The sequence below is a fragment of the Perca fluviatilis genome, chromosome 8 (assembly GCF_010015445.1).
Source record: "Perca fluviatilis chromosome 8, GENO_Pfluv_1.0, whole genome shotgun sequence".
NCBI classification, from domain to species: domain Eukaryota; kingdom Metazoa; phylum Chordata; class Actinopteri; order Perciformes; family Percidae; genus Perca; species Perca fluviatilis.
Genome location: NC_053119.1, coordinates 3,148,097 through 3,159,120, shown reverse-complemented (window position 1 = coordinate 3,159,120; position 11,024 = coordinate 3,148,097).

The following is an 11,024-nucleotide window of genomic DNA, read 5'->3' as shown; positions in this document are numbered from 1 at the left end:
ATCACGCGAGGTATTTCTCTCCTGTGGCCGCCAAAACAGTCACCTCTCTCTTCTTTTGTGTGACTGAGGAGCAGCCTCCCCCCCCAGGGGGACAGGGGAGAAGGGCCAGGGTGCGGGGCCCGGTGGCAAAATTACGAATCCCACTATGGCCACGCCAAGACCCGCCCTACGAAACAGCCCGATTGGTTGGGGTTAGGCATTTGACCTCGAGTGTTTAAGGTTAGGGTTAGGGGATTGGTCAGGGGGATAGGACGTGTTAGGGTTAGGGTTAGTTAGTTACTTAGTAGTTTTGGCCTATGTTTTTTTTTTTTTTTTTGTTGTTTTTTCCCCGTTTGGCAACAAACAGACTTCTGATTTTATTTTGTAGCAACGACTAACTAAGATGCTTAGGGGGGAATGTAGTGGAGTAAAAGTATACATTTTATTTAGAAACTGTAGTGTCTGTAGGTCAGATTGAACATGTTTTTTTTTAATGCTGCTGTTTAAGCTTTAGACTATTTTCTTTTTTTGACGCTTATTTTTTTGCCATTTTTATGACACGTCAACGCTTTCTGCCTATATGTCGCTGCTTTTTTTCAATGCTTATTTTGACACTTTGGACATATTTTTGCTGCTTTTGAGCACCGAATGGATCTTCTTCTCTGACTTTGTGTGTCATGAGCCGATGAGGGAGAGCCGGGTGACATTTATCTCCCCAGAACAGCTCTGGGATTACCGCTGAGTTATGAATTTTCATTTTCCCAATAATTTATCACTCAGCGAGTGACGTGATGAGTGCCCTCCAGTGATGGATGGCTTCGACGGTACAATGATCGGATTAAGTAGCTGTTTTCGGTGTCGCTTGGGACTTAATGAGAGAGACAGGTGGAGGCCCGAGGCAAAGCCATGGGGCTCTTCACAGCTGGAAGCATGCAGGCACAGCTGGATCCTCGACAGCAGGTTCAAACCAGCAGAAGGGCCCTCGAGCAAGGCACCGCTTCGACTCGAGGAGGAAAAAAACATAATTGTTGGTGATTACCTGAGCACTTTTATTATAATAACTTAATTATCAAATTTATTCAGGACGACAAAACATGTTTTGTGGACAAATTTTTTATCCCAAACTAACAGTTTAATGACCTTGTTAAAGTGATGGTTCGGAGTAATTCACCCTAGGGTCCTTTGCACCATGACCTCGAGCCAAACACCCCCCCAGAAGCTTTTTTCACCTGGGTCTAACATTGGGAGAGTTAGCGTAGAGTAGCGTTATCAGCTGAATAGCTTAGCGCAGGGGCTAACGGACCCACGTTTGTATCTTGTAAGTTACAATGTTAGACCCAGGTGAAAAAAGCTTCTGGGGGGGTGTTTGGCTCGAGGTCATGGTGCAAAGGACCCTAGGGTGAATTACTCCGAATTATCACTTAAAGTTGGAATATATTCATCCCGACTTCATTATAGCCACTTTCTGACCAAGTAGTCAGAGGAACGTAGTTCTAGGAAAAGTCCACTTCTAAGCAGTTCTACTAACTACTCTCCCCAAAACTGTTTTTTCCATTTGCATTCACACTGGCCCAGTGGCCATAGGGACTATAGGAGGGGTAAGGGAGGGACCATAGGGACTATAGGAGGGGTAAGGGAGGGACCATAGGGACTATAGGAGGGGTAAGGGAGGGACCATAGGGACTATAGGAGGGGTAAGGGAGGGACGCAACCACGGCAACGGTCTCTATAGCGTTAAAATCAGACAACAAATACACCAAAAAAGTATGAACTAAATACTAAATCTAATGTATATAGCATATTTGTCATAATTTAAACAAGTCTCCCGAAGAGAAATGGGTATCTCTCTCTCACCCACTTCTGCCTGCTGCGCTGTGGACGTGTGTGTGTGTGTGTGTGTGTGTGTGTGTGACTGTGTGTGACTGTGTGTGTGTGTGTATGTGCGTTCATGCTTGTGGAGTTTAACTCTGAAAAGACAGTTAACCACAGGTTCCCGTTAATCTTATGATGGACATGTGTTGTGATATTTAAACAAACGAACCGTCAACGGCCAAATAAAAGCCTCTTATTAACGAGAGCGGTCTGAGAGACCTCCAGCTTACAGCGAGGTCTGTGCGTGTGAAACCGCGACCGTTACCTTCTCTGGTTTAGATATGAGGACGGAAAAAGGCTCCTGTGGGTCATATTAGAGGGGAGGGGACCACGCAACCAATACCGTCGGTTGAAAGAACTCCAAGCTCCAAGACGCCGTTTGCTTGGCAGCACAGTCAGGGTGCATTCACTCTTCGTGGGTTCTTTGAGAATCACGGTTTCTTTTGGACTTATGGGTGCAGGTTTAACGTCCGCAAAGCTGCACAATCCTTCGCCTCTCAGTCTTGTTATCACGCTGCTGGCATACCAAAAGAAAACTGACTAACTATGCATACAAGGTCATAACAATTGAGATGAAAATGATTTCAACGTGATTACAGTTTAATCAGCTCCCTCTCATTATCTACAGACGCAGACCTAATGAGCGGGTTAATGTATTCCCTGTCTCTCTCTCTCTCTCTCTCTCTCTCTCTCTCTCTAATGACGGCATGAAACCACGAAGCTCGATATCTCCGGATAATAATAGGTCAAACAATTAAGACCGCATAAGTACATCATTATCTTTGGATAGTTTGGCTAAAATTATGAGAAACAATTATAAAACAATTATAAAAATCACACTATATTAATAAAACAAAACAAGACAACAGTAGAGAGGGGAAGTCCCCCCCCCCACTCCCCCCTCCGGTGGACCACCATGGAAAGACAAATATTGTTTTATTACCGTTTGAATTAAGCCATTAAAGGTGCTGTAGGTAGGATTGTGAAGAGCCAGGACCTAGCCAAAAAATTTGAACATCAACAACTTCTCAGGCCCTCCCCCCTTTCTGCTAAAGCCCAAAACGGTCTCCTAAGCCCCTCCCCCAACAAGGGAGAATGAATGCGTGTGCATGAGCAGTGATTGACACACAGTTAGACACGCCCCGGCCCTGATTGGTGCATCTGAACAGGGAGCGGTGGATTTTTGCAAATCCCACTCCAGGCTGTAGGTGGAGCCAGAGGAGCTGGATTTTTAATGACCTGCTTCATGTAGTTCTACTGGAACATAGGGTCAGTTTCAGCAAATATGACAGAAAGGTAGTTTTATAAGTCTTACCTACTGCACCTTTAATTACACTCGTTTGTCAATTTAAAAGATAGTTTAGCAAGTTAAGAAAGTCCCAGTTTGTCATAGTATCCATCTCATTCTCATGAATGGGTTTGTGTGATATTGTACGAAAAGTTATGCACGCTAAAACGTGTGATATCATACAAAATCTAGGAGAGCGCCGGCTGGTCACGTGACATCAGCTACAGAGCTACACGACGCAGAGCGGCAGTTGCTCGTTGTTTCAGCCGCTACAGAAAGTTACGTTTAGGCAGCGAAACGATTAGTTAAGTTTAGGTAGATCGTGATTTGGATTAAAACTGGATTTTTGGGGTTCGGCCAAATACCGAATCCCCTGGTAGAGATTGTGCTGACTCCTCCTCCCATCCTCAGTCCATGAACCCAGTAAACACATGAATGAAGTAAACAGGGACTGTCCTTCCTTTGCCGTACCTGAAGTTGCTGCATTCTGGCTGCTGTCTGGAGATTCCTTCATGCACAACTCGTATTCTTTCAGATGTTTCAGACCAGATGTTGTAACAGCGGCCATGTTGTGTATAGTTTAGGGTCCTCGACACCACCAGACAAATTGGCATTGTAAACTGAACATGTAGCTGGACTTGAATGGCCTCCTTTTGACTGAAAGTACTGCCAAACAAAAACTTTTTCTGCTCACAAATTCCATGTCCACTTTCTCACAGCCTACTGCATTGAATGCTCCACCTACATAAACACCTTCCCGTAATCAACAGCACAGTCATTATGGTGACCAGCATAGCCCACGTAGAGCAAGCGTAGGGTTCGGTTCGGTGGGAAAAAATTCAAAGGTTTGACAGAAACCCAACCCCGTCAAAAAGCCCAATATTCGGCCGAATCTGAAGCCGAATCCTGGATTTGGTGCATCCCTGATTAAAACACTCCGAGAAACACACATTTTCTGGGTGAAAGTCTTTTGTTTGCCCCAGGAAACTAACTCCGCTCCCTGGCTTCAAAGTCCTGAGTTTTAACGCCCATCCATCCATCCCCAGCTCCCTCTGTATGTGGCCAACAGTGTTCTTATACAGCAGCAGTCAATGTGGGGCATACAGCAACAACAAAAAAACTTGGAAATCATACGAATCACAGTGGTTATCTTCTCGTACCTTTTCGAATGTACGGTTCATGAGAACATGCTGTAGTACCACTTAGTTTTGTGTGAAACTGCTCAGTGAACTACATTTCTCATGTGACTCTTCACAGCTGGATGCATGCAGGCACAGCTGGATCCTCAGCAGCAGGTTCAAACAGCAGAAGGGCCCTCGAGCAAGGCACCGCCTCGACTCAAGGAGGAAAAAAACATAAATGTCGGTAAGACATGAAAGGAAAGTGTGGTTAATTACCTGAGCACTTTTATTATAATGACTTAATTATCAAATTTATTCAGGACGACAAAACATGACTGCCTGAAATGTTTTATGGACACATTTTTTTATCCCAAAGTAACAATTTAATGACCTTGTTAAGTTGGAATGTATTCTGACGACTTCATTATGTCACTTTTTGAGCCTGTTTTTATTGTTGTTTTTTCATTCTCTTCTTATGAACTTCTCTTATGTATGTTGCCATTTCCAGGTATGTTGATTGTTGTATTTTGTTTTAATACCACACTGTAAAGCACTTTGAGATGCGTTTAATTGTATGAAAGGAGCTACATTTCTGGTCTTGCACAATACATGTCACTCGCTCGCTAGCTAGCTTATCATAATAATAATAATACAATTAATTTGTAATGCACTTTATATTTACGCAAATTCCAAAGTGCTACATGATAGTGCTAAAAATTATAAAAACACATGGAGAGCATGAAAAAAAAGTAAATAAAAGGAAAAGGGCATGAGTTCACTCAAAAGCTCTCCTAAAAAGGTGGGTTTTAAGGCCACGTTTAAAAGCATCCACAGTCTGTGGGGTCCTCAGGTGGTCAGGGAGAGCCTTCCACAGACTGGGAGCAGCTGAGCAGAAAGCCCCATCTCCCATTGTACGGAGCTTTGTCCTGGGAGGTTTCAAAAAATATGCTGAGGCAGATCGTGGGGGTACGTGTTGAGGTCTGTGGGGTGAGGAGTTCCTTGAGGTAGGGGGGGGCTTCACCATGAATGCACTGGTGAGTAAGGAGGGAGACCTTGTACTCAACCCTGAGTGAGACAGGAAGCCAGTGGAGTGATTTAAGGATGGGGGTGATGTGGTCATATTTGCGCACCCTCAACAGGATCCTAGCAGCGCTGTTTTGGATATATAGCTTAGCTCTGTTCCACAACACATGTAACGTTATCGTACCTGATGTGTTTTATCCATAGACAGTAAAAGAATACTTCTAGGGAGACCAGTGAAGTCTCTTTCCCGGTGCTGGCTGAGCGTTACTGAGCAGCCTCCAACTGAGCTTGAAGACGTAGATGTGACGTGAGCAACCTGTCTGAAAGTGTGAAGTCTTCTGGTAGCTGTGCCGAGAGACATCTCAATCATTCCCAATCTTACAGAGACGGAGAGCGTAGGTATATGTAAGGAGATAACATAGACACAGGCTAATTACTGATCACTAACATGCTAGTTAACATTAGTCATTAAACCTAAACAGATAATGGAAGTCCAAACTGCCTGTGAGCTTCTCCTGTACTATACGGTAATTCCTCTACTGTGTGACAGTAAGTCTCGTGGTTATGACCCAATCGTTAGCCTATTGTTATAAAAGCGTCTGCTACGGAGCCATAACGTGAGCTACAAGGTAATGGAGCCTTTTATACATTGTCGTGTTTCTTTAGAAATAAACGGACAAATAGAGTCTTTAAACGCTTCAGATGTAAAGTTATTCGCTGTCAAAGTGACGTCAAAATGAATGGGAGTCAATGGGATGCTAACGGGAGGTGATGGCTTGTTAGACTAGAATCTCCCAATAGGAGGTACGCTTTCCGGATGCTCGCTTACCCCCTTGGTTTTATCCAGCGAAGTTTTATCAGCCGAGAAGTGAAAGAAAAGCAAGATGTCCGTTGCTCGTGTGAGTAACGTTACATCCCGTGTAGTGTAGTCTTTCTAATTACGTATTTTTAGTCTGATACTTAAACAGTTTTACGACAAATTAAAGGCTTTCTTGACTCGCAAAAACTTTTAATTTATCCACCACAGATAGCCATGATGGGGTCAGCCCTATGTCCCCACATTTCTAAGAATTTTTTCTTTCACTGAATATTAGGCCCTATGTTCCCACAGCCCTATGTTCCCACAGCCCTATGTTCCCACAGCCCAATGGTCCCACAGCTCTATGTTCCCACAGCCCTATGTTCCCACAGCCCTATGGTCCCACATTTCTAAGATTTTTCTTAAAATTAGGCCCTATGTTACGGTTAGGGTTACATTCCATCTGTAGTCCATTGCTGCTGGATAATAGGTTGGGTGTAATTGGCTACCAAATTGGGAGAAAAGGGGGGATAAAATCTGATACAAATTTATGAAAAAGGAAATGTGGGAACATAGGGCCTAATTTTGAAAAAAATCGTAGAAATGTGGGAACATAGGCACGCTCCCGCCATGATAAACACATAAGCACAGAAAGAACAACGAAGAATGAATCTGGCTGTCTGCTCTGTGCAAGAACAGACACAAAATAAGTAATCATGTGTAGTTTGTACACAGAGCCTGAGGATAGTGGATGTTCTTTATGAGTGTCTGCAGTGATGTGATGTGTATTCCTTTTGCAGACCCGGTGATTGTATACGCAGCTCATGAACTCTGAAAGCCACGGCCAGCATCAGGTCAGACCTTCAGGGCGTCGTTTCATAACTTCAGCTGACTAACCAGGTTTCATGTAGCAAGAGGAATGTGTCGAGTCGGGTAGAGATGATTACTGCCGAGCCAATGGGCCGGCCCGCTGGCTTGGTGCTCGTCTAATTGAAAGTAATGATGTGATATGACACACTGTGGGTGGAACAACAACCCGGTTAACACTCTCCGTTCAAGGGTAATTTCTATATTTTTTAACCTGGAGCCAACTTTCCCGTGCATTGGTGTGACTAATGTGAACAAATATCTCTGAAATTGGTCCAGTATTGAGCGAGAATGCTGTACCCGGCAGCCGTGAACCGGACTGAAATGTAAAGGTCCACCTAAAGTTCTGTTTTTGCCGCTGACAGGCTCAGATTATTGTGTATCTGACAACATTATGGGATGGATCCCTACAGAGATAGACCTTTTAGTTAAAGAGTAAGATCCTTTTAGTTTAACATGAAACAGCCCCGAAATCACCATCACCAAACTCCACCAGACTCCATGTAAATAATCAGGACTTTTAGCGTGTATAGAGCCAGCATATCTCCACCAGACTCCATGTAAATAATCAGGACTTTTAGGGCCCTATTTTAACGATCTGAAACGCAAGTATGAAACGCAAAACGCAAGTAGCTTTGTGGGCGGATCTTGGGCGCTGTTGCTATTTTACCGGCGGGATAAATGACTCTTGCGCCCGACGCAAATCTAAAATGGGTTGGCCTGAAGTAGCTAGGTGTGGTTTGGGCGTAACGTGCAATAAACCAATCAGAGCGTCATCTCACATTCCCTTTAAGAGCGCGCGCGCTTGTTCCATGGCGGATTGCTATTATGCTGGCGGATTTGCGCTGGCGACGCCAGCGGGAGCTGCCGATGCGAGATGCGGCAAAGTAATAAATGCCCGTCTTGGCCGAGTGGCGATGTTGCGCGCCCTCCGGGTATCTCTCTCAAGTCTGGAGAGGATTGCTGCAGCCATGGAGCGTGGGCCTCAAAACACACAACCTGCTCCTGCTGTGCCCCTTCCTCCTCCCACCACTCCATCTCCGTCCACCCACTCCATCAGGAGCGCATCAGCGCGATACTCCCGGACCAGATCCCGCCGTAGTTCAACATCACGTCTCCTTAAGTCCTCTAATATTTCCTCATTTATGTCATCAACACATCCATGATTCATGGAAATGTTGTGTAAAACACAACAAGCCACAAAGCATGCTGGGACTTTTTGAGGACTGTACTGTAAAGTGCCTCCTGACCGATCCAAACACCTGAAGCGTATTTTCAGTAATATTTTCCTTTGTAATTATGTATGGTTTGCAAAAATGGGAACTGCTGCATCCATTTAGATGAGAGAAGTGTATGCGCGTTGTGCACACGCTACATTATGGCCAAGCATGCGCCCCTAAAATAGCATCTGAATAACGCACCACTGACTTTAGACCAGGTTTTTCCTGGTCAATGGCGGAATTGATTTCTGAAACTGCAGAATAGCACAAAGTAACGTTTGCGCCGGAACACGCCTCCTCTTTTCGCTGAACCGCCCCCGGGAGCGCAAATACATTCCCTAATTTACCGACGTGCGTCTGTGGAGGGAAAAGTCCGCTGTGCGTCGGGTGCAAAATAGGAATGATACATGCGTCGGTGTACAAAGGCAATTGTGCCGAGTGCAAGATAGGGCCCATAGCGTGTATAGAGCCAGAATATCTCCACCAGACTCCATGTAAATAATCAGGACTTTTAGTGTGTATAGAGCCAGAATATCTCCACATGTAAATGGATGAATTAACTCTTGTGTTGTCTTCCCGTCAAACTTCAAGCAACTTTTTTTTTTTCTGGGTCAAAATTTAAAATTAAAACGTTTTTTCAACATTTTGGTCGACTTTTTTTTAACACTTTTGTCGCTGCAACCCCGATGTTTTTGTCCCTTTTTTATTTTTTTTTTTTTATTTTTTTCTGGCATTTAGTGACAGGACAGCTTAGAAATGAAAGGGGAACGAGAGAGAGGAAAGTGCTGCAGGTTGGACTCGAACCTGCAACTTCTGTGTCAAGGACTCAGCCTCTTTATATGGGCGCTGGCTCTACTACAAGTCACCCAGGCACCCAGTTTTTGTCACTTTTTCTGATGTCTGTGTTGATATTATTTCAGCACCTTTTTACGTTTTTGGAGCTTTTTCTGACATTTTTGTCACTTTTTTCAACGTCCTTTTATCAATTTATTTCTCTCTATAAAATTGAATAAAATAACCAAATTCAAAGAAAGTAGTGAACTGATCATTTATTTTACTTGTGAAGAGCATCATAGAGAACCATCCATGTTATTCTTCTTTGAAAATTTGGTTGAAAGAAACCCAAATTTGGTTGAAAGAAATTCTGATATAGAAAATGGGTCAAATTTGACCTGAAAACAACACAAGGGTTAAGGGTTTATTTCAACCAAACCAGAGTGGTGCTTATTGGAACAGTGGAAAGATGAACCAAGACGGCTTTTGGTAGTTTTATTTAGTTTCTGTCCACTTTGAATTAAGTGTGTTTTACGATGATAAAAGTCCTGATTATTTACATGGAGTCTGGTGGAAATATGCTGGCTCTATACACGCTAAAAGTCCTGATTATTTACATGGAGTCTGGTGGAGATATGCTGGCTCTATACACACTAAAAGTCCTGATTATTTACATGGAGTCTGGTGGAAATATGCTGGCTCTATACACGCTAAAAGTCCTGATTATTTACATGGAGTCTGGTGGAGATATGCTGGCTCTATACACGCTAAAAGTCCTGATTATTTACATGGAGTCTGGTGGAGATATGCTGGCTCTATACATGCTAAAAGTCCTGATTATTTACATGGAGTCTGGTGGAGTTTGGTGATGGTGATTTCGGGGCTGTTTCATGTTAAACTAAAAGGATCTTACTCTTTAACTAAAAGGTCTATCTCTGTAGGGATCCTTTCATAATGTTGTCAGACACTTAGAATAATAATCTGAGTCTGTCAGCTGCAAAAACAGAACTTTAAGTGGACGGTAGGTGACGGTGCACAATTGCCCATTAACATTACATTGCAGCTTGTTTCGTCTTGCTTAATACTGGACCAATTTCAAAGATTGTCGCTCTCATCAGTTGCTTGGACAAAAAAACATTGGAAAATAGGGTCCAGGTTGAAGAACAAACCGAAGTTACCCTACAATGTTTAAAGGGAACGTTGTAAATTAAAGTATGGTTCTTGCATGAGGCTAAATGTGCGACTGTACACATAACTTTTGCTGGTTTACAAGACAACTCCACAGGACACAGTTAACTCTCTGGTTTTAAGACTGCACAGCTCTTAGTTTGTGTCTTCCTCCGAAGTTACCCTTTAACTCCACAGAAAGCGTATTCTTGATGCATTGTTACAATCACAACGTGGCGTAAAGACCTCCCAGGGACTGGGTTTCATCGTGGAGCCGCTCCTCCATCTTTGTGAACCACAAACACCCAGCCTCGGTCACTCATTCATCACTGAAACAAATCTCTCCCACTTGAGCTCATCTCTCAGTCTGAAGTGTTTTCAGCTGCTTTGAGATTAATGTTGTTGTGAGCGTCGGATTTTATCTTTACAAGATGAATGGAGAGACAGAGTGACATTTCTCCCATAAAGCTTTCATAGAAATCATTTTGTCTCCTCAGTTAAATACTAAATCACCACACTGTCTTCTAAGCCAATACAGAACTAACGCCATAGCTACAGCTGATATACAGCCATGACACTTCAAACTAAGGCTACATCTCCACCGCTATGTTTTGGTTTTTAAGCGTTTGAGTTTTGGGCCAAAAGTGATCTCAGTGTGTGTTTTTATCTCCAGTAGAAGAACTAATCTCTGTTTAAACTAACACGGCCAAAACCTCATATCTAATCATCATTCTGGTATACTGGACATAAATAGGAGGCAGCGTGGAGACTCCGCCCCATGCTGGTAGTTGCCATGGTAAAGTTAGTAGCTACAGGGCCCTATCTCACACCCGGCGCAGCGCAAAGCCTGACCCAAGTGTCTTTGCTAGTTTGAGACCGACCCAGTTGTCAGTTTCCCGTCCAGCACCCACGTC